The 24,379-nt window shown below is 37.8% G+C and overlaps 1 long non-coding RNA gene across 4 annotated transcripts in view; it reads left to right on the top strand.

Moving 5' to 3' along the window:
- The window catches only part of LOC138163172 (uncharacterized), a 107,870-nt gene extending 88,977 nt beyond the window's left edge, over positions 1–18,893 (top strand). For 3 of the 4 annotated variants that reach the window (XR_011168832.1, XR_011168833.1, XR_011168831.1), the window contains one exon: positions 17,866–18,893. This is a non-coding gene — a long non-coding RNA (uncharacterized lncRNA). Of the gene's footprint in view, positions 1–12,322; positions 12,605–17,865 lie in introns of those variants that run through there. The other variant, XR_011168834.1, reaches the window with a different exon arrangement.
- The last annotated feature ends 5,486 nt before the right edge of the window (positions 18,894–24,379 follow it).

The raw sequence follows: 24,379 nt of genomic DNA, 5'->3' as shown, positions 1-24,379 counted from the left end.
TTTTTTTGCTTTGTTGCTTAGTTGTTTCAGTTGTTTTATTCATGTCTGACTCTTTGTGACCTCATTTGGGGTTTTCTTGGCAGAGATACTGTAGCATTTTGCCATTTTCTTCTCCAACTCATTTTACAGATGAGGAAACTGAGGCAAACAGGGTTAAATGACTTGCCTAGTGTCTCATGCCTACTAAGTATTCGAGGCTGGATTTGAACTCAGGTCTTCCTGACTTTAGGCCCTGTATATATACACTATACAATTTAGCTGCCTTTTTATTTTTTTGGTAGGGCTATGTTTATTTGTTAAAAAAGGAATTTGTTTTTCTTTTTCTTTTCCCAGTAGGATGGAGACTAAGGGGCAGAGAAAATAAGTTTCTCTTAAGTAAAATAAAAAGATTGTTATTAAGAAAACTCTTAAAGATAAACCCTGTCCATCTCATCAGAGGCTGAAGTGCAGTTGATATGTGGGTTACAATTGTGCAAATGTTGGAATCATACAGTAGTACCTTTTACAAATTATAAAGTGTTATCCATCAACAGTCATTTATTAAGCGTTTCCTATACGACATACACTATACCAGGTATTGGGAATATGGTGAAAAGCAAAATCAGTCTTTTTTCTCAAGGAGCTTACGTTGGAATGAGAGAGAGAAGATATAAATATTACATACGGATTGTATTTAGAATAATTGGAGGTGACCTTATAGGGGAAGATTCTAGGAGTTGGGGTACTGGGACAGTACGTCTGTAGAAGCTAATATGTGACCTGAGTTTTGAAAGAAGCTAAAGATTCTAAGAAGAGAGAAGGAAGAGCACCCCCAATGTGGGGACGAGGCAGCACAAAGGCAGATGTGGTGCACAGACATGGAAGACAGGGGACACTGAAACCAGTACATGTGGCATGGAGAATAAATGGAGTGAAATATGAGAAGAGAACAAAGATAGGAAGTAGCCATGTTTTGAAGAGCTTTAAAGGCCAAAGGACTTTGTCTTTTATATTGGAATAGTAGCTAGTAAGATTTGTTGATTGGGAGGGAGTATAATATGGTCAGATCTACATTGTTAGATAATTACTTGGACAATTATGTGAAGAAGAAATGGGCAGGAAAAAGAGGAAAGCAAAAAAGAAAAGATGACAAGTAGAAAGATAAGGAAAAAGGTGATGCCCGGGGTGGGGGAGGAGAAAAAGAAAAAAATAAAACTTGATATCTTTTGGAAAACTTAAATATTGCCAAACAAATCAGTATGATTCTAGAGGGTTCTTCTTACTGTTAAATACTTATTAAAAACTTAATATGTTAGAAAATTACTATGAGGATGGATTATAATGAGAAAAGATTTGAAGCAGGGAAACTAATTAGAAGGCAAATGTAATAGTCCAAGAGATCAGTGAAGAGAACTTAATCTAGGGTGATGGTTGTATGAGCAGAGAGAAAGGAGCCTATTTAAGAAATGTCAGGAGGACAGAAATGATAAGATTTGGAAACTGGTGTGTGGGGTGGAGTGGGGAAGTGAGAGTAAGGAATCAAGCATGACACTGAGCTGTGAACTTGTGTGCCTGTGAAGATGACGGTACCCTCAACAGTGACAAGGAAGTTTAGAAGAAGGGATTCTAGTTTGAACACACTAAATTTGAGATGTCCATGGGATATCTAGTTTGGAATTTCCAATACAATTTTTTTGATGAAAATTCAGGCTCAGAACCGAGACTATGCAGGGGTTTTTAGAGTTGAGAATCATTTACATGGAGATAATTGAACTCCTGGGAGGTGATGAGATCAGCAGTGATACAGCATAGAGAAGAAAGAGAAGGGACTCATGATAAAGACTGGGGGAGGCACACAGTTAGTCCAATGGCATGGATGGAATTTGAGCAAGACACTGAGAAGGAATACTATATAGGAAGGAAAACCAAGAGAAAAGTGTCCCAAAAAAGAAGGGAGAACATCTAGGAAGAGGGGAGCAATAGAGTTAAATGGGGCAGACAGATGAAGGATGAGGAAAGGGCATTAGGTCTGGCTTTTGAGGGAAAACTGAAAACTTTTGAGAGAACAGTTTTAGTGGAACAAGGAGCCAGATTACAAGGGGTTTCAAAGACACCGAAGGAGAAGTAGAGGCATTGGATCTAGGTGCCTTTTTCAAGGAGTTTGGGAAGAAAAGAAGGAAACACATGTCATCTACTATGTGCCACGCACAATCCTAGGTGCTTTACAAATATTATCTCATTTGATCCTCACACCAGCCCTGGGAGATAGGTGCTATTATTATCCCCAGTTTACAGGTGAGCAAACTGAGAAAAACAGAGTAAGGAACATCCACAATGTCACACAGCTAGTACGTGTCAGAGGTGAGTTTTTAACTTGGGTGATACAAGCTATGTCCTCTGTACCATCTGGCTGCTATCTCTGCTGTTTAGCTGTGAAAGTAAAGAGAGATATAGGATGGGGAAACTGATTTTTAGAGAGGCAGAGCTGAAAGTCACAAAACTGATAAATATCAAAGCTAGAATAGATATGCAATTGTTACTTTCAGGAAAAACAAGACTTGTGAGGAATCTGCTAAGGTGCAGCTCTCCTTTCAAGTTTGACTTAGTAGAGTTAAAAGCTGAGAAGATCACCGATAACACCCAACCAGAGAGTGATTGCCTAGGTCAGACTCTGGGAAAATATTTCTTGTACTGAATCCACAAGTCTATGTCCTAGACTTGTGACCTAGGTCCTAAAAATTTTTTTTTTAATTTTTGTATGTTTCTTTGTTTTTACTCCATGAATTCCTTTGTGGTAATGGCATTTTCTTGTAACAGAACCGTATCTGTATAATTAGGTTGGATATGATGTTCTTTTATTTTAGAGAGTGTTTTCTAGTAGTTTTTGTTAGTGATTCTTCCCAGTCCCTCACAGTAATACTTGTAGAGCAAAGTAGGAGAATTAAAGCCAAAGAGAGGTAAATCACCTTCCAGAAGGATGCAGGGTCAGGACTGAAGCCTCATAACTAGCTCAGCTCACCCTTCACTATTGTCTACTGTTGCTTAATGTTAATCAGAAGAGGAGGACAACAGACCTCTTTTCAGCCTCAGCCTAGCCTCATCCGGAGAGAATGAATTACACCCTCTCCTTCCTTATTGGTATACAGAGCAAAAGTTGTGCTGCGGCCAAAAAAGCAGGAGCCACTTGGTGCGGAGCCAAACATCCTGAGCCTGGAGTATGTGCTTAGTTTCAGCCAAGGTTTGACAACAGCAAGATGAAGTATCCAGTTCAGGCAACTGTAGCTGTGACCCGATTGGCTGTCCCTGTGTAGCTGCCAGGCCCCTCTTCTCTGTGCATCCCTCCCATGCAAAGATCTATTCATTAAGGGGAGAAGAAGCAGGCCATCCAGAAATCCTCTGTGGTGCCTTCAGCATCGACCACAGGAAGGGAAAAACCCCCCTTTGTGTGCGGCTGGTAGCCAGTTGATCTTTCCTGTCAAAGCCTTTTAAAAAATTCTGCCTGTATACTTACAATGAAAGCAGAATGACAAAGCAAGACTTTCTTTAAGTTCCCAAGTTTGCTGTAGCTTAATTTAAATGGCATACCCTTATAATACCTTAGTGAAACCCTCTCTGATTCCCCCCAGCTGGAAATAATCCTTTCCTCTTCAGCACATAGTTTCTACCTCCCTCATGGCACTTATCATATTCTCTCTTACTCTAGTTATTGTACTTGCATTTTATCTCCTCTATTGAATTCTAAGCATCTTAATTCAGATATTGTTTACAAGTGTTCATCTTTTGATTCTTCACTGGATTTGCCAATAATCAGAACCCAATAATTTTTGGTTGAACGAAAGTTGTTTCGCAAACTTTTCTCTTTTTCCTCTTTCTCACTCTACCAAAAAACAGGGCTCAGAATTAAGTTTAACCATTCCCTAGTTGCTGGACATGTACTTTGTTTCCAATTCTTTGTTCTCACAAAAAGGCTGCTGTAATTACTTGGGTATGCATATAAGGGTTTTCTTCTTAATAATGGACTCCTTGGGGTATGAGAGAAGTAATGGAGTCTCTGGCTCAAAGGATATGGACATTTTAGTCATTTCATTTGCATAATTCCAAATTGCTTTCCAAAATGATTATTTCATTTCATAGTTCGAACAACAAAGTCTTAGCATGTTCATCATTCCACAACCTCCCAACATTGAGTATTGCTATTTTTTTGGATCATCTTTGCCAATTTGCAACATGTGAGGTAAAGGCTGAAGGTTGTTTTGATTTGCTTTTCTCTTATTGTTAGTGATTTGGAGCATTCTTTCATGTGGTTGTGAATACTTTCCATTTCTTCTTTTGAGAGCTGTTTGTTCCTAACCTTTGACCTGTTTGAGGAATGGCTATTATACATATAAAACTATATATTATATATGTAACACTGTAGTGTGTTATGATTTGCAAAGAGTTTCTCAAATACAATCTCATTTTATTCTAACAACAGCCATGGAAGGTAGACATTATTGTTTCCCCCATTTTATAGATGAGGACAGTGGGGCAAACGGGGTTAAAGTTATTTGCCTAGGATACAACCAGTAAGTGTCTGAGGCCAAATTTTGAACTTAGGTCTTTTTGATTCTAGGCTCAGCACTCCTAATTTAACTTATTGGATCTGAGTTCAAGGAACTTCAATGGAATAGAAGAAAGGACAGGATAGACCCTTGGGCTTACCTTTTTTAGTGGGTATTCCTTGGATGAAGATCAAAAAATGCAGACCGAGAAAGAATGGTTAGGTAGGAAAATAACCAGGAAAGAACTATATCTTAAACACTTACAGTAGAGAGTTTCCAGGAGAAGGTGATCAATCATGTTAAATGTGACCTATAAGTAAACATGAATGAGGATTCAGAAAAGACCAGTAAGTCTCATAATTAAGACATCACTGGTAACTTTGGGAGAAGGCAGTTTCAGTTGAATGATGTGGTCAGAAGCCAGATTGCAGAGTGTTTAGAAGTTAATTAGAGGAGAGGAAATGGAGATACTTAATGTCAACTGTTTTCTCAAGGGTTTAGCTGAGAAAGGAAAAGAGGCAAGATTGTAGCTGACCAGGATATACGATGGGGTGAGAATTTTTTTCAAGGATGGGGGAGACATGGGTATATTTGTAGACTGTAGAAAAAGAACCAGTAAAATAAGGAGAGATTCAGTTATTGCTGTCACCTGATCCATGGATCCTACAAGGCCAGCAATGGTAAAATAAAAATAAAGTAAAATGGGAAGTAAAACATCCTATGGACCCTTCAAAGCCTGATAGTTCTTGCTATAGCCAGAGTGTAAAGGCAAAAGGATACCTGGCTGAAGCTGAGGCTTCTCTTCCTCCCCTCCCCATCATGGCTCCCTCTCAAGGGTGTGTTGGAGTATCACACCTGCTCCAGTTTTTGGAACTGAACCAACAAATTCACAATGTCATTAGGAGGCCTAGACCCCATTAGTGTTAACAGTCTCACATCCAGAGAAATTGAAAGACAAAAGCAAGTTGTGGCTAAATCATTCATGATTTCACCTTGGAGAGGCAAATAAAGGAGTTGATTTATATTCCCTTTGGGCATGATGAAGCCCTGATATAATGAGATACATGGTCATTTCATTTTGTAATGCTTATGATAAATACATGCAAAAAGATCATTATGAAAATAATAATTTCATGTCCACGTCTCTTACAGAGAATGAAAGTGTAGAAAAATAATCTAAAGAATTTGATCTTCCAAACCAAGTCATCATAAACTTTGGAGAGTTCACTGTGCAAGTGAGAACAAGGGAGAATGTGAAAAATTATGTTGGAAAATGTGTTTCAGGTGGGAAGGTGAATGCCATCAATGAAACGATATCTTAACAGAAAGAAAGCTACTGGGGTGGCTTGGTGGTACAGTGAATAGAGCACCGGCCCTGGAGTCAGGAGGACTTGAGTTCAAATCTGACCTCAGACACTTAACACAAAAACTAGCCCTGTGACCTTGGGCAAGTCACTTAACCCCAATTTCCCCTCAAAAAAAGGAAAGAAATCTGCTAATTACTCATGTAGGAGTCTTACCAAAATCAGCTGTCTGTGTACAGACCATTCATTAGTGAGATCAAAAGTAAAAGGTCAACATTGAATTAGAAGAAAAGCTAAAAATGACAAGAAGTCACTCACTGACTGTGATTTTGTCAGCTTAAATGTTGTATATTCAGATAAGAAAGTGATGCTAAAAGATAAGAAAAGACAACATTGACTTTGATTATACCCATTTCCTGAAGAATTTTAACCAACAGAAATCAATAACCATAACATGGAGTCCAAAAGAGCTAAGAAATTCAATTTGCTATCAAATACTTGATCTACTTGCCAAGCAGACACAACATCCAAGTGCAGTGCCCTATTTATAAAATGTTATAGAAGAAGATGAAAGAAAATTATGAGCAATATTATTCCTTAAAAAAGTGAAAATAAGTGAAGGTAAAAATAAGTCTGCAGAAACCTTGTCATAGAACCTGTGTTTTCACCACAAGTGACAGTGGAGTCACCATTAAAAGAAAAATTATAGCACCTTAGTCACTCATATCGTATTTGAGGTTATAGAAATAGCACTTAAGAAATGATTGGAAGAACAATTGGGTGAGAATGGGTACATATTGTGTACAATATATTGTACCACTATCGTACAAATCTGTGCTTGAGGTAACGATTTCAAAAGCCTTGAGAGATAATTTTTATCAATTTTCTCTTGAAGGGGAAGAAATAAAATAACGGAATAAAAATGTGGATAATATTATTTTACCTGGTAAGTTAGTTAAGAGTATATAAAAAAACTACTGACTCACATGCCTATGTGTTTATCTTAAAAAAATATGTGCATGGCATACACATGTATTAAAGGCTTCCTTGATGAAAATATGAGAAAGCTTTCCTAAGAGATTTTCTATAGTCTTTTCCTTCTTTAGCCCCATTGACTACATAAAGATAATGCAAAATATAACTATGTATGTTGCTTGTCAATTATAAGAAATAAATGAACATGAGTCTGCATAGCAAAACAGCTATAAAGTAGCAGTCTTTTATGTATGTGTGTGTTAACATAATGCAAGATTCCTTGATAAACACCACCACAGATACATGTCCCTTTGAGAGCTCCCTGATTATCAATATCAATATATCAATAATCAATTATCAATATGGTAGACACGACATCAGGAGATGGATACTTGCCAAAAATAATCCTCATTGTTGTAGAGGTTATCTTCTGCAAAACCTGAAAGAAGAGGAATTCCCTATTGTTGACATTTTTCAGGTGCTTTTGCTTGCAGATGATATTGGACTAATTGCATCACACCTCAGAATATTGTAGGGCCTTCTCAGTGAGATCCGTCTTTATTCCTAAATAGGCAATGCATATAGAAAAAATAATCCATACAGAAAAAAGAAAAAAATGCCTGTTATCAAGAGTATGACACATAATTTAATATCCACTTCATGTACTTATTAGATCAGCCCATGACTCGAGTGTAGATATTCAGATAGACAATGCATTTGGTCCACAATTGAACAGGAGGAGAAAAGTGGGGTAGATAGCATTTAGAAATTACACAAGGCTCTTAATGCTAGACTTCTCCAAAACAAAAAGGAGAAAACAATGTTTTTAAAGTTGATGTTTTCCTTGTAATGCTATAAGGTAGAAAACATTGATACTACAAACTGCAAAGACACAAAGCTGGGGATTACCTGGATGGTAACAGAGAGATGGATGGTAGACCACAGCATGTTTCCAGTGATAATATAGGTGCAAGAAATGGTGTAAGGAAATGTCTGGTTAGAAAAGTGTCCTATTGAAATATTGTCCTAACTGCTACAAATAGTATCATATGATTAGGAAGTGACAGTCAGAATTTGAACCCAGGACCTTCTGATTATAGGTCCAGGTTTATTCTATTATTCTAGGATATCTCCAGGGATTAAAAACAAAACAAAACAAAAATAAAACAAACAAAATAACGCAATGGTTTCAAGTTAAGCATGGGTTCAAGTTTCCCCAATGCCTTGCTTTATATTGGATATGTCTAGAATTGCTGTGACTGTAACAAATAGAGTACTAACATTAAAGGATATCCTCTTTCAGTACACTTTGTTCAGAAGTGCCCTGGTACACTCTAATTTTAGAGGTGAGGTCAACTAAAGATCATCTGTTTTTAGTAATTTTAAAAAGTAGAGAAAAAGTGCTGGTGGCTGAAAAGAGAGAGGAAGAATAAGATAGGACGAAAGGTGTACATGCTTGCTTTTTTTTTCCCCTGCAGTGTTTAAGATATTTTCCATTTGCCATCTGCCATTTTGGGGTACTGAAGCAAAACATTTAGAAGCCTTATGTTTGTTTTCATCATTGACATTATGTATGGGGAGAACAAGTACAGGGTCATTAGTGCAGCATATATAGGAGGAAAAGGAAAAAGAAAATGGCAAAATTCTAAGGAAACATGTCTTAAAGTACATGTAACTGTATAAAGAAGTATCACATTTTAAAAACATCTTGGGTTTAGAAAGTATTTTTTCACCTGTTGAAATTAATTAAGGTTTCCTGTGTTTATATTATTTTGGACCTACTTTTTTCCTCTCTTTGGATATTTTATTGGTTTTAAAAAATACAAATCTGAGTCAAGTTTTTTTTTTAAGAATTACTCAGTGTTTTAATTCACAGCACTGATGCCTCTTTTATAAATGAACCTGCATTCTAGTTAATGCTGTGGAGTGGAAATGGAAAAAAAAAATCAGGACTCATGCTTTTCAGCAAATTCTAATTTTATTTTCAAGTGGATAATTAGTTGAGTCAGAAGCCATTACTACTGAGAGTAAATCTCTACTAGAAGTTTTTAAAATGCTGGGAAACAATTTTTACTTGCATTGTACTTTTGTAAAGTATTTTGTTTACATTTTCTAAGTAAAATAGTTACAAGGGTTACAAGCTGAGTTCTTATTCCTTGCTTGTGCTCCCTTTTTAAAAACATCTTAGCCAGAAATGATTGTCAATTTCACAAATAAATTGTATATTTTTTAAATAAGTATTTACTTATATAACAATTTCTTGGAAAATACTTAGGGGGGCATTAAATTACATAATGTATTAGCTGTTCAGTTATTATATACTTATTCATAGAAGTAATTTATTAAAGTGGAACTCATGGTTTGTGATTTAAAGTATAATTGTTGAATTAGTCATAAAATTATAACTTCATTCTAGTGTTTGGGAAAATGGGGGAAAAAGAGAATTCCTGTTTAATTTCATATGTAGTATGACATTTATGTTTACAAATTACTTTTTCTTTGGAAAAGTAAAGGAAATAAAGTTGGAAGTACAAAATGTTTTGGTAGATTTCTTAGGAGGTGGCTTTAAAATAATTTGATCCAATACTGTCCGAACTAGCTAAGCAAAATGCTTTTATGCTAAGCCATTGTATTGTATTGAAATATACATTACAGGAAATCAGTGGACAATAGGTACACTGTGAGTTTTATGTTGGGAAAAAATAAAAGCCTTTACTTTGCTAAGGATAGTTCAGTGAAAACCCAGGTACCTTGTAATCTGGAAAAACTTGAATGAGGCTATCATCAGAGGATTTAATTTATCCTTTTCTTCCAGACTCTTTGTTTTTAAGCAGAGTTTGAATACATAAAAGTTCTTTCACACAAACACCTCCAAATGGAGGCAATAGGGAGACATACACAGAATAGTTGAATAATGTTTACTGGTTTCCCACTGTAAAAGTTAGACAACTGACCCGCAGAGGTGATGTTAACAGATTCTTCTGGGGACCAAAAAGTCACATAGTCAGTCAGCCATCAAGTACTTATTAAGTGACTATTATGTGTTAAAACAGGGGTCTTAAGCTTTTTGTGTATTATTTGTCAGTCTCATGAAACTTATGAACTCCTCAGGGGAAAATGTTTTTAATATATAAAATAAAATAAAATACATAGGGTTACAAAGGAAACCATTTTATTGAAATGGTTACCAAAATATTAAAACAAGGTGATACAAGTTCTTAGACTATGGGATAAGAACCCCAGTGCAAAGGGCTAGACCTACAAAGAAAGGCAAGAAAAAGTGGTTCTACTCTTACAGAGTTCACATTATAATGGCAGGGTAAGGGGAGAGAACATACAAGTAACTATCTGCATACAAATTGTGTACAGTATAAATGGAAAGTGGTCTCAGAGGGAAGGCACTCTTAATGTGGGAGGATGGAGAAGAGGGGATGACTCCTGCCAAAGGTGGCATTGGTACTTTGAGCTGAGTCTTAAAGGAAGCCAGGGAAGCCAGGAGGCAGAAGGGAAGAGGTTAACAGTGAAGGGCAGGGAGACTGGAGACATGGTGTTGTGTGAAGAACAGCAGGTAGACCATTGTCATTGGATGGTAATATTTGTGGAGGGAAGTATAAGAAGATTGGAAAAGTAGGAAGCAGCCAGGTTTGAGAAGACACAATAATAAAAAAAACAAGCATCTATGAAGTGCTTACTAGGTACAAGGCATTGTGCTGGACACAGAGGGCATAAATACGTGGAGAAACAAAGCAGCCTCTGTCCACAAGGACCTTCCATTTTAATGAGAAAAGACAACATGTAAAAGAAAACCGAAAAGGGAAGGGGTAGATGAAGTTATCCCACATGAAGGAATGGTAGAAAAAGTGAGTCAGAATTACAGACTGGAAAGGAATTGGGACATGGTTGGCCTGGGCCATCTCCTGAACATGGGGGTTCTGGGAGGAACCAACCTAGAAAGAAGGAGAATCCAGCAGGGTGGAAGATACTTCCAGTGTGAGACTTCCAAGGATTCAGTGATCTTCCACCATGATTCGTTTCTGTAGCATGCATGGTAGAAAACATATGGCGCTAGTATAGCCTGGAAAGCAATAAAGATAGGGCTGACTTAGGCATCCTCCTCAATTAAAATAGAGATTTGAGCTTTAAGGAAAAAAAAGTTTTAAATGCCTTGATGTTTGATCCTAGAAGTAACAGGAAGCCACTGAAGTTGAGAGAGACAGAGAGACAGCAAGACAGAGAGAGAGACAGAGAGAGAGAGAGAGAGAGAGAGAGAGAGAGAGAGAGAGAATATGGTGGGGGTAGGGGTGGTGAACTTTGATCAGAACTCTGATTTAGGAAAATCACTTCAGCAGTTGAGGGGAGAATGGAATGAAGTGAGGTGAGATCTGAGGCAGGGAGACTAATCAGCCGGCCATTACAACAGTGTCAACTGATGAGAGCCTGCACCAGAGTGATGGTTGTGTGTGAAAAGAAAGTGACATAGACATGGAATTTAGTAAAGGAGGCAATGAGAAGACTTGGCATGAGCATGATATGTCATGTGTGCAGTACAGTAAGAAGGTCGATATCACTCAATCTTGGACTATCCTTTAGGGAGTAAAATGTAACTGCCAGAGTATGAAGGAGTCAGGTTACAAAGAGTTTTGAATGACAAAGAGACTATTTTATTTTTGATCCCAGAGGAAATAGGGAGCCATAAACAGATTATTAGTAGGAAGCTTAAAGAATATGTAGTCCCATGCTCTTATTTCACAGGTAAGGTTAATGAAGCCTGATAGGTGGAGTAACTTGTTCCTTGTCAGGCAAAGAATTATGACAAACCATTATTAGATTCCAAATTCTCCAGATTTCTGGTCCTTTTATTAAAATACAGTTTTGAAACTTCCTCAGCATTCAGATTCCCATTCTTGGACAAGTTACTTCCTCCTCTTTAGGACTCAGTGTCCTCATCTATAAAATTAAGCTGTGAGTATTAATCTCTAAGGTTCCAAGAGACCATATTAGTGTAGAATTTTGACTTACCAGGGTATTTGTGTTTGTATCTTTATGTCTTTGTATGCCTCCCAGTCCATGTATATGCCTATATGTGATGATATGTGCTGTTGTGACTCTGCAGGCATTTGTGGCAGCCTTATGGACGTGCTCTTTGAAGAACTCTTAGCACTGATGATGTCTTCCCACCAGCTCTCAAGGACCTGAGGGCCTGTTTATGTAGTCCCAGATACATCTGCTGATGCTGCATTAGATAGAAAGGGGAGGAGGCAGTACAGGGCTAAGGATAGTTAAATGCCTAAAAGGATTCAGGGGTCCTTTACTCCTTATATCTCTCCCGATCTTTTCCAGAGGACCTTTGTTTTTCTTTTAATCGACTGCATTAGTCCAGCGTGGAGGTGGTCAAGATTCTTATACCACTGGCATTACATTGATGCTTCTTGATTCATAGTGTGTCAGAACTGGAAGAGACCTGATAGATTATGTAATCTACCTTCCCTTGTCTTATTTTACAGAAGGGTAAACTGAGCCCCAAAGAGATGAAGGAACTTCTTCAAAGTCACACACCTAGTCAGTGCTGGAGCTGGGATTCAAAACCCAGAACTCCTGACCCCAGGTCCGGGGATCTTAACAAGCTGCCTCTTGGGCCCTGCAGGATTGGGGATGGGAGCAACCTGAATAGCCTTCTATGGGGCTGCAGAATCCCTGTCCAGAGAGAACCAAGGAACCCACCCTTTCATTCTTGAAGCCTTTCCTTTGTAAACTGAATGTGGGTTCTGCCAAGAAATCCTGTGGGGACATCAGCAAGTCACTCAGGTATGCATGATTTAGGTGGCCCTGCTTCCAGTTTCTGAGTTACATTATTTGGATGTCTCCTCTATGGTGTTGCAATTGTCACAGATATGCTACTTAAGAGCAAGATCTACGTGTACTTTGTCAAGCAGGTGCTGAAGCAAAAAGAATTACAAATTATATGTTTTTTATTGATTTTGTTAGGCAGCGCTAATTATGCTATGAGTGTCAAGATATTACCTTCTCCCTCCCCTCCCCCCATGTGGGTGAGATTCCTGAAGAGAACATTCACAACCACTTTGTGAACTAGACAATTGTCTCCTTGACATTTCTAGGTTAGTCCTTTAGAGTCAGTGTTCTTTCAGTCACACCTTTGATTGTTAATCCTTCACCTGACAGTGTTGATATTTCATTCGGTTCAGTCATTTCAGTTGTGTCTGACTCTTAATGACTCCTTTTTTGGGGTTTTCTTGGCAAAGATACTGGAATGGTTTTCTGTTTCCTTCTATGGTTCATTTTAGAGATGAAGAAACTGAGGCAAAGAGAGTTAAGTGACTTCCCAGGGTCATGCAGCTAGTAAGTATCTAAGGCTAGGTTTGAACTTCCCCTGACTTCAGGCCTAGCACTCTATCCACTGAGCCACTTAGCTGCCCCTTTTCATTCTGAGGGTTCTGCTTTGAACAGAGGCAGTTTCAAAATGGGGATTCAGATTCTCCCAAGGTCTCAGATCTCTTGAGTGTTTTTTGCTTTCTTCAGTCGCTATAGGGAAGAAGATCTGAGAAGGTCTAGGTGTTGGTGTTATTTTTGTATTCTTAGCTTTTGCCAACGCATATCAGGAGAGAGTGGAAAGGTGTTTGTAAAGTTATAGCTGGCAACACACAAATTCAGAATCCAGATGTTGGCCTTGAATCCTGTCACTTAGCACCATTGATCTTTACTTGTGTCTTCCTTCCTCCATTCATTCAATAAGCATTTATAAAAATCTGCTCTATATTAGGCATTGTATGATAGAGGACAAAACCAAAGAAAGTTGCAGTCTGCAGGAAGCTTACGTTCTATTGAATGAGGGAAAATAGCCTATATAAAATATATACAAAGTGAATACTAAGTCATTTTATGGGATGGAGGGAGCACTGCCAACTGGTGAAATTGGTGAAAGCCTTGTATAGAAAGCAGAATATAAGGAGGAAGTTGGGAGTAGGTACAAAGACGGGCCTATGCAAAGGCAGGGGGGATATTATGGAGGAGGAGGAACAAATACTCCAGTTTGACTGCGATATCAGGTGTGCCAGGGGGAGTAATGTATAATGAACCTTGAAAGGTACTCTAGAATCAGATTTCAAAGGATTTTAATTTCAAGCGGAGTTTTAAAATTTTATCCTGGAGGCACTAAGGAGCCATTGGAGCTATTGAGCAGAGAAGTGACACAGTCATACCTATGCTTTAAGAAAATCTATTTGATATGAACATGCAGTTTTTAGAGGAAGAAATTAAAAATACTTATAAGCATATGAAAAATGCTCTAAATCACTATTGATTAGAGAAATGCAAATCAAAAAAAAATTCTGAGGTACTGCATCTCACCGGTCAGATTGACTAAGATAACAAAACAGGAGAATGATAAATGCTAGAGAGGATGTGGAAAAAAATTGGAACACTAATGCATTGTTGGTGGAGTTGTGAACTGATCCAACCATTCTGGAGAGCAATCTGGAACTATGGCCAAAGGGCTATACATAATTTCATACCCTTTGACACAGCAATAGCACTTCTAGGGTTGTATCCCAAAGAGATCATAGAAGTGGGAGGAAGACCCATATGTACAAAAATATTTATAGCAGCTCTTTTTGTGGTAGCAAAGAATTGGAAATCAAGGGAATGCCCATCGATTGGGAAATGGCTAAAAAAGTTGTGGTATATGAATGTAATGGAATACTATTGTGCTATAAGAAATGAGGAGCAGATGGACTTCATATCTACCTGGAGAAACCTGTATAAACTGATGCTGAGTGAGGAGAGCAGAACCAGGAGAATTTTGTACACAATTACAGACATGTATCTGTGACAACTAATTTTGATAGACTGGGCTCCTTTCAGCAATGCAAGGGTAGGAGACAACTCCAAAAGACTCATGATGGAAGGGATATCCACATCCAGAGAGAAGAATGACAGAGTCTGAATGCAGATTGAAGCAAACTACTTGCTCTCTCACTTTCGTCTTTCATTTTGTTTTGTTCCTTCTTTCTCGTTTACTCCATTGGTTATAACTCTTCTGTACAACTTGACTAATGTTTAATGTGAAGGTAATTGTAGACCCTATATCGGATTGCATGCCATGGAGTGGAGAAGGGGAGAAAACTTGGAACTCAAGGGATTATGGAATTGAATGTTGTAAACTAAAAGTAAATAAATAATGTTTTTTAAAAAAAGATCTGTTTGGTAGTAATATGAAAGATGGATTGGAAAGAGGAGAGACAGGAGGAAGAAAACCAATTAGTTCAGGCAACAGGTAATGAAGGTCTGAACTAGGGTTGTAGCTGTGTGAGTAGAGAAAAGAGAATGGATTCCAGAGGTAGTGTGGAAGTAGATTGTGCAAGAATCAGGGTGAGCAATATACAAAATGTTTTGCATATAGAATCCATTCAGTTCAAATGTAGCCACAAAAAGTAGAATAAACTATTACCTGGCAGACTAAGATGATGGAAGCCAAGCATTTTGGATGAGGGAGCTTACTCAGAAAAGAACAGATTCTCCCTGTCACCCAGGCCCATGTGATATATCACTACCTTTATGCTGGGTGTTTCTATGTCTCAATGAGCAGGATAGTAAATGTCTTAATCCTTCTTCTTTGAATCACCTAGCCTCACCTTTTAGCATATGACACATCCCCCCACATGTTTGTTTAGAGCCTAATTGCAGGCCTCCTTTTTAACATAACAGCCTGTCTGAATCCCCAAATGTCCTCACCTCCCGGATTTAAAATAACAATATGACAATAATAGTTATTATCGTTATTTCCTTCTAAAGCGAACATCCGGGAAAGTCCTTGAGTATCTTAATCTACTTATTGAAATAACTAGTAAATATGTTATTATTGATGATTCATTTCAGTCCTTAACAATGATCTGGTTAACACTTGAGTTTTATCCAAGTATAGCTTTGTACTTGATAAATGTTGTTGCTTTGCATATTGAGATGAATTCCTGAAACATCAGCAGTCTCACATTCAATTGTATTTCTAGTTTGACACCATAGGGATAGAGACTAGATAAACACATAGGGTTCAATCAAAAATTATTACCCTGCCCAATTTTCCTTCTGTCCCATGTCTTACATTTGTGAGGTGACTGAAAGGAGCTGAGTAAGATAAAGTGAGGCCAAAATTGAAGTAAAATTTCTGACTGGATCTATTAAGCACCAAAGTATATTAAAATAAGTGATTAGTCAGATACTTTTATATATCCTGTATTTTAAAATGTTCTCTGTCTTGTCCTTTGTCACTGTCTCACTGTATCTGTCTATATCTTAGTCTCTCTCTCTGTTTCTGTTGTCTGTCTCTGTCTCTGTCTCTCCCTGTCTGTCTCTCTCACGAGCGCGCGTGCACACACACACACACACACACACACACACACACACTAATTTCTTATTCTTATTTGAAGGTAATCGTAGGAACAACCAGGTGGTACAGGGGCAGATAGTTGGTGTAGTGAATAGAGTGCTGGGCATGAAGTCAGGGAGACTCATATTTGTGATTTCAGCTCTGACCTCAGACATTTATTAGCTGTAAGACCTGAGCAAGTCACTTGATCCTGTTTGCCTCAATTTCCTCATCTGTAAAATGAGCTGGAGAAGGAATTGGCAAACCACTGAAGTATCTTTGCCAAGAAAACCCCAACTGGGGGTCCTACACTGCTGGAATGACCAAAAAATAAACAACAGTAACTTCTAGGAACCTCAATCACCTAGTCATGAACAATGAAAAGATGAGAAATAAAGCTATTACAAAGCATATGTACTTAACTGTAAACACAGGCAGGTTATTCTTCTAGAGCCTATCATAGAACTCTGTTAACTTAAAATAATTCATGAATCAAATTTATTGATTCAATAAGCTTGTTTATAAATGTCCTTAATATAAATCAGGCTCAGAATAGGTGAAGTGGAAACATAAAATGACATGGGGAAGGGGTCCCCATGAAAGACAGGGAGGGAGGGTAGATGGCTTTTTGAGATACTCACAATACAGGAAGGTACAGAAAAAGCCCTCAAAGAAGACAGAAGCATAATAGCACTCAACATTTAAAGGCCAGTTAATTCAGAAGCAAACGTTCCATGACACCCAAGGGATTAGTATGTCACAGCACAGGATGATAATGAATAATCATAATGAGGACGCTTAATCATTGGCAAAAAAAAGAAGTTCTACTTTGTTCCAGATATTCTCTTTAAGAAGGCATTGACCTGTGACCCTTTTTAAAAAAGCCCATCCAGAATGGTTAAGAATAAAACCTTGAAAGGTTAGCTTCAGTTATCCAGATAATTTGCTCAAGAGGAAAGAATTGTTTCTGATAATGCTGGATAAATGAGATTTTTTTTGGGGGGGTGGTAATGGTTGGAGTGGCTGTTGGGGTTTGCCTCTTTTGTTCTCTAAACCCTTGAGAAAGGGCTAATATCAGGCCATGTATGATTTTCACGTCTCGAAAGCAGAAGTGGGATCTGCTATACCCTGGACTAGTATGGTAGGCAAAACCAAATATGCTTTTAACCAAAAAAAGGCTTTTATGATTCTTCCTTAGTTGTGAGAAATTATTCCAATGAATGTGACTAAAAGACATGTAACAAACAGGTATTACAAGTGAGTAGGAGATATTATATCAGGTCACAATTTATGAGCAAATCCTCTAAAAGGACATTTTCTCCATCCAGGCACTGACAACAGAAATGTAGGATGAAGTAAAATGATAAAAGAATTAAGCATAGAAAATAGAAGAGAATAGGGAAAGCTATGAGCCTAGAATCCCTATTTCTTCAAAACTCATAGATTTGCTCTATTCATATTACTAAATGGTGACCATTTCATTTAAGACTATTGGGTACAGTGGTTGGGGGTAGGGAAGAGCATAGAGAACTATTTTGTTCTCTAACATCCTTTCTCAGATGTTAACATTGGCCTTTACTTTGCTGAGTGTTTGTGGGGTGGAGGCTGGGGGGCATGGTGGGAATGCCATGTGGTATTGTAATGGTAATGGAATTTAAATATCCCCTTGTATTGGCTTGGTTTTCAGGTTAAGTGTTAAAACTCAGAGCTTGTGAATCCCACTTGTGGGATAGACTTGTTGCCATGAAGAGAGGGCTGAACTGGGAGGAGCTGGTGCTGTGGATAGAGAGGCCCAAGCAAAGAGAGGCCAGAAGAACTTTTGGGAGCAGCATCATGGAGGCAGAGAAAGAGAAAATTGCCAGGAGCCAAAGTTGTTGAGAGAGAGAGAACTGCCAGCCAAAGCCACTGAGACTTCTGAGGGCCAGGTGGAGCTGTCCAGGACTTTTGAGAACTGCCACCCAGAGCTGCAGAGAACTGAGGAGACATGACTGTGGTGCTGGTATTTTTTCTCTCTGTTTTGATGCTATTTTGTCAGATTCATATGCTGCTAAAGGACAGTGCTGTTTTTGCAGAGGTCCTGGAAACTTGCTGTTGGCTCAGAAACCCTGAAAAAAGATTTTCTTGTTGTATGTTTACAGAAATCCTGGAGGAGGGTCTTGCTGATGTTTTCAGGGGTCCTGAGACTGTTCTTCAGAGTGAATTAATGAGGTCACTGGCAAAGCTTTGTTAAGCTTTGTCTTCCCAGGAACAGAGATTGCTGAGAACTTGCCTCCTGTCAAGATGAAGAAAAGACCTCTCCTTGGGCATTGAATGCTGTGATGATATCATAACCTTGTTGTGGCTTAGGGGTAGATGGCTCTTGTGCTCTCCACTACCCCTTTGGGAGGGTGCTTGGTGGTGATGGATGGTATTGTAATTCAATTGTGATCCAGGGGTGGATAACTTTGACTTTTATACTTTGTGACTGACAAAATGAATGTACTTTGTTTATGATTGGAAACTAATCTCCAGCTGAATGGAGAAAAGACTTTGTGATTGACTAAATGAATGTACTCTCCAGGGGTGGAGTACTTGGACCTTAGTACTTTGTGATTGAATTGAGGACTTACTAAATTATTGAGCTACACATGGTGAATGCTGTGTTGTGATTTTCTGTGAATGTCTTGCCTTAATCTGCCACTGAATAAATTGAGTTTGCTATGTTCGTAATCTGAACCTGGAAGTTGCTTGTGCTTGGAGTTACAGGTATGTTGTATTTTTAAAGTTATCACTAATTTTGGCTAGAAAACTTTGTTTGGGTGCTTTGTCAAAGTCCTGATGTGCTGAGATAATTGGAGATGTTTTTAATGTGGAGTCACTAGCCACTAACCAAGAATATTGTGTTATGGGGAAAACATTGGTCAAAATTTGGTTCCAGGTCCCTCTCTACCATCTACCACCTTTCTGGTTCTGAGAAAGTCACTTAACCTCTCTGAAATTTAGTTTCCCCTTCTGAAAAATGGGGAAAATGCTATTTGAGCTACGTATCTTATAGGACAGTTGTGTAGGAGAGTACTTTGTGAACTGTGAAATGCTTTATAAACGTGATATTATTGTTCTCATTAGATCTTCCTAACATAAAGCCCCTTTCTACCTTTTACAATTCATTGAAAACCAGGAAATGTAGTTGTGGAGATTTGGTAATCTTTTCTCCCAAGTAGTTTCAGTGAGTTTTGACTAGAAAAAGCTTGAAGAGGGATTTGCCCATGCATAATCATAATTGCAATGTAGTTCAATTCAACTAAATCCAATCCAGTCCAACCCAACATTTACTCAGTGCAAGGCACAATGTTTGACCCTGGGTGCACAAAGACAAAAAACATAACAAGAGAACCTGCCCTCAAAGAGCTTACTTTCCACTGAATGGAAGATACAGCAAATTGACAAATAAGTAAATACAAGGTAAATTTAAGAGTTAGGGAGAACTAAAAAAAGGTGTGTGAGAAAGGAAAGAATCATATTCTTTATAGCTCCTAAACTTTAATTGCAATAGATATCAATAAGTGCAATACCATTTGCCACATGGAGACCACTGTTGGCTCCGAGCAAGGTAAAATAAAAGTTTGTCTCTCATCAGGGGCTCTTCATCTGTGGTCCATGGGCTTGGTTGAAAAAAAATTTTGAAACATTAATTGGTTTCCTTTGTAATCCTAAATATTTTATTTTATGCACTTAAAAACATCACTCTGAGAAGGGACTGCCAAGCAGTCTATGATACAACAAAAGGTTAAAACCCTTTTCTGTAGATAATAATTTTCAAAGAGAAATACCATTCTTGAATGCTAATTAAGCTGTAGAGTGGGAGAACAAATTCAATATCAGAGATGTGTTATTTTGACATTATTGTGTTCTGAAGGCCTAGGCTATTGAAAACAGCTGAAACAACCCCAAGAAGAGTCTAAATGGGAAGATGCTAATGAGTGGCCTGCATGAATCGGAAAGGACCTGCTCTGTTTCATGTTTGGTCTGGTCGCCCTTCCATACATCTTAAAAAAATAAAGCGAACGCCAAATGTAACAAAAATGTTTCGTTATGTATGTGGGGGTCAATGAAAGAGCATATAGACTACACACCAAATGTATGTCTAGGGAATGATTTAAGGGAGCAAAGAAAATGTCTTGAAATATTTGGCAAAGGAAAGCTTTCAGAGATGCACAAAGGCAGATCTTAGAGTTGTAGGCCAGGTTCTCTGCTTATATAACCTAGTGAATATTTTATCATTCACTTGCTTGCAGAGAAAATTGGGGCCACTGGATCAGTAGTTGTGATCCATTGTTGTTCTTGCTAACTATTATTATTATTGTTGATTACTGCTTCTATAAATAGAATGGGAACCTCTCCAGCTTACTACCAGTTTATTTACTTCTGAGCAAAATGATCATTTTCAGGTGAGGGAAAAACATATTATTAATATCACTTTAACTTAATAACTTGTTAAAAACTTACAAAAAGTAAGATAGCATCTAATTAGAAATAGTTAATCAAGTGACTGTTTCATAGTTCATCACGTGATTTTCATCAAGTGATTATTTTTTTTCAAAAGGACCTGAAGACTCCTTCTCCTCTCCTCACCCCCACTGTCGATTTTTATAGAGGCTATGTAAATCAACTGAGGAGCTGGAAATGTATATTTTTTGTGACAGAACCTCAGCTATAAATCTCAGAGCATTCCAGCTCTACCATAGGGAAATAGTAAAGGCACAGAAGATAACATAAGAAAGTAGAAAAAGTTACAAAGCTAGAGCCTGTTTTTTTTAATTTCCTACAAAATACCATAGGATTTACTCCATGTATATATTTATGGTATCTATTCCATTTTGGGGTGGAAGAAGGGCTGCCTTGGGACTATCCTGTGTACTCCTAAGTGCTATATTTTAGGAAAGGCATTCACAAGCCAGAGATTGTCTAGAAGAGACAACCAGGATGGTAAAAGTTCTTCAGTTAATAACAGCAACAATAAATAATGACACCTAGCATTTATATAGCACTTTAAAGTTTGCAAAGCACTTTGAATATATTATCTCATTAGATCCTTAAAGTTTGCAAAACACTTTCTAAATGTTATCTCATTTAACTCCTACAAAAACCTTGTGAAGTAGATGCTAGCTTATTACCCCCATTTTACAGTTAAGAAAACTGAGACTGAGAGAGGCTAAGTGACTTGTCCAGGGTCAATAGCTAGTAAGCATCAAGGGCCATTTGTAATTCAGATCTTTCTGATTCCAGATCTAGTTACCTATCTGCCATCTCAGGCTTCGTTGAAGTGACAAGGGATGTTTATCATCGAGAAAAGGGATCCAAGGAGGATGTTATAGTTGTAAAATGTCCAAAGGGGCTGTATGTGGGAGAGGGATTCAGCTTACTCTCTTGGCCTCAGAGAACAGACCCAGGAACAATGAGTGGGTGGAAGTAGCCCACAGGCAAATTTACACTTGAGGTCAGGAAAAACTTCCCACTAACTAGAATGATCTGAGAGTAGAATGGGTCAGAAGAGAGAAGAATGAGATCTTCTCATTAGAGGTCTTCCAAAAGAAGCTGAATGACCTCTTATTAGGTATGATCTAGGAGGGGATTTCTTTCAGGTATAGGTTTGACTAGATGGTTGCTAAGCTCCCTTCCCAGTTATAAAATTTTGTGAGGAGCTGTTTAATTGAGAACTTTGTTTTTTTTTTCCCCTTAGTTTCCAACATTCACTTTTGTAAAATTTGGAGTTCCAATTTTTTTTTCTCCTTCCCTCCCTTCTTTCCTCCCCAAAACAGCATGCACTCTTATATAGTCTATACATGTAAAATCCTATTAGACGTATTTCCACATTAGTCATGTTGTGAAGGAAAAATCAGAACAAAAAGGAAAAACGTGTGAAAGAAAAAAAAGAGAAAATAGTATGCTTCGATCTACATTCAGATTTCACAGTTCTTTTACTGGATGTGGGTATCATTCTCCATTGTGAGACCTTTGGAATTGTCTTAGATCATTGTATTGCTGAGAAGAGCCAAGTCTATCAAAGTTGGTCATTGCAGTGTTGCTGTTACTGTGTAAGTGTTCTCTTGGTTCGGCTCACTAATTGAGAACTTTCATTTCCAGATGTTAGCACTGTCCTTTATGTTATTTACTAAATATTTATCTTGTCTCGAGAGCCAAATTAACCTATTAACTTTGTAAATACTATTTCTAAATCTAACTGCACTTTAATATGGAATCAGATTTACATTGAGAAGGAACCTGAGAGATCATTTAATATAAACTCTCCATAGTTATTAAATAGCAAAAGTGGAACTTAAACCTCGGTCTCCTGCAGAGCTACAGCAAACAATTTTTGCACCTGGAGCAAGCAATTCAAGTACATCTGGGACAAGAGGCATAAAATATGCACTCAGATGAACTTTTGAAGACAAATTCAGATGTGATAGGGAGAAGACCTGGAAGGCACTGACTCTTGTTGAGGAAACAGGGATATAAGACTGGGCAGATGGGGAAAAGAGGAAGCACCATCTGGTAACTTTGTATTTTAATTTATTATTCTTGTTAACTAGGTGTTAACCTTATTTCTCCCCTATACTTATGAAGGCCTGTAAATAAATGCTGGTAGTACCTTTTAATTTTTTCAAATATTTAATTTTTTTCCAATGACATGTAAAAAGTTTTCACATTCTTTTTTTAAAATGTTGAGTTCCAAATTCTCCCTCTCTTTCCCCTCATTGAAAAGGCAAGCAATTTGATATAGGTTATTCAAGTGCAGTCATGCAAAACATATTTCCATATTAGTCATGTTGTGAAGGGAAAACACAGACCAACAAAAGAAAAAGAAAGAAAGTTTTAAAAAAAGATATGCTTCAATCTGCATTCAGACTCCATCAGTTCTTTCTCTGGCAGTGGATAGCATTTTTCATGAGTCCTTTTGGAATTGTCTTAGATCATTATGTTGCTGAGAATAGCTAAGTTATTCACAGTTAGTCATCATATAATATTACTGTCACTGTGTATAATGTTCTGATTCTGCTCTGATTCTGATACTTCACTTTGCATCAGTCCATGTAAATCTTTCCAGGTTTTTTTTTTTAATGATAGTATCCTGCTCGTCATTTCTTATAGAACAATAGTATTCCATCACAATCATGTACTACAACTTGTGCAGACATTCCCCAATTGATGGGCATCCCCTCAATTTCCATTTCTTTGCCACCACAAAAAGATCTGCTATAAATATTTTATGTATGTAGATTCTTTTACTTTTTTTTTTTTTGACCTGTTTGGGCTAGTTCCAAATTGCTCTCCAGAATGGTTGGGTCAGGTCACAATTCCACCAACAGTGCTTTAAGTGTTCCAATTTTCCTACATTCCCTGCAACATTGATCATTTTCCTTTTCTGTCCTATTAGCCAATCTGATAGGTGTGAGGTGGTACATCAGAGTTGTTTTAATTTGCATAATAACACCTTCTAATTTTGATGTCCTAGGCAAAACCTCTAGTCATTCCACACTAGCTATGGCATTGACATCTGCTTTCCAGGCCAATGCACTTTTTCTACTATAGCTCCCCAACTTTACTTGTTTGTTTACTTTATTCCCTACTCCCTCACTATTGGGGTGATAAAAAGCACATTTCAGGAAGCTGATGACCAGAAAACTCTTGCAAGTTTTACCATTCATCTTTTATTTGTGAAGGTAACCTTTTACAAGTTTGTTTGATTGAAAGTTACTGCAGTGCTCATTGATTGCTAATGGTTCCTACCTTGTGCTGAAGCCTAATACTTGAAGTTGGAAGAATAGCAAATAAGTTCTTTGGGTATTGTTAATTTCTGTCCATTCCACCACTACCTTTACCTTTTTTGTTCCTCTCTTTCCTTTGTCTCCCTCTTTCTCTCTACATTAAGTCTGAACTATCAGAAATGTGTTAGTATGAGATAGAGAGAAAATAAAATGAGTCTTTCTGGGAGGGAAGCTATTGACTTAGGCTTGCTTCTGGACCAGGAGAATCCTTCAGGTCCCCCAAACACTTCTCCCATCACACTATTTTTGATTGCATTGTTATCAAGGAAAAACAGAAATATCTTATGAAATATGGTCAGACTCAACTTCAATAAGTTGGAAGTAGAATCTCTTAGGATAAAGAAAGGGGATAGAAAAAGCAATGCAACCTAGCCATTGCAGGATAAGATTTGG

Source organism: Petaurus breviceps, unplaced genomic scaffold (genome assembly GCF_028583685.1).
Source record: "Petaurus breviceps papuanus isolate PSGF00001 unplaced genomic scaffold, PetGlider_PUasm1.0 187, whole genome shotgun sequence".
NCBI lineage: Eukaryota > Metazoa > Chordata > Mammalia > Diprotodontia > Petauridae > Petaurus > Petaurus breviceps.
This window is presented reverse-complemented; position numbering and strand designations above follow the sequence as displayed.